The sequence below is a fragment of the Theobroma umbraticum genome, unplaced genomic scaffold, assembly GCF_002168275.2.
Source record: "Theobroma umbraticum cultivar Fairchild unplaced genomic scaffold, ASM216827v3 scaffold_146.0, whole genome shotgun sequence".
Lineage (NCBI taxonomy): Eukaryota > Viridiplantae > Streptophyta > Magnoliopsida > Malvales > Malvaceae > Theobroma > Theobroma umbraticum.
In genome coordinates, this window is record NW_018397265.1 from 7,744,278 (window position 1) to 7,744,849 (window position 572).

Genomic DNA, 572 nt, shown 5'->3' on the forward strand with positions numbered 1-572 from the left:
AGAGAGCTGGACAAAACCATACACAACACATTGTTTAAGAGAGCATTACTTGTACGTAGCGTGCTGTTTATAGAAGTTTACTATTGAATCTACACACATGAAACACACTGTTTTATTTATGTAAAGTTTGAAAGTTAGTTAGTGTAGTTAGTTAATTGTATAAATTAGGATAATTAGTCTTCTATTTTCTGTTAATTGCTCATAGCCCTTTGTATTCAGAAAGTCAATCTGCCATCCATATTAGTAAAAATCGTGTGTTCCATGAACGAACAAAACACATAGAGATGGACTGTCACTTCATCTGAGAAAAGGTGTTAGTAGGTATAAATAAACCTCTTTACATATCCACTGATCTGCAAGTAGCTAATATTTTTACCAAAGCTTTGTTACCAAAGCAATTTTATAAGCCACTAGGAGAGATGAGTGTTCATGATATTCACACCTCCTCTTGAGGGGGGGTGACAAACAGGATCCAAGAATAAGTATAGAATTGTTCAAGACTCAAGTAAGAGTGCTACAAGAAAGAACAATAGAAAGAAGCTCGAGTTAAGAAGGAAGAGAGCTGGACAAAA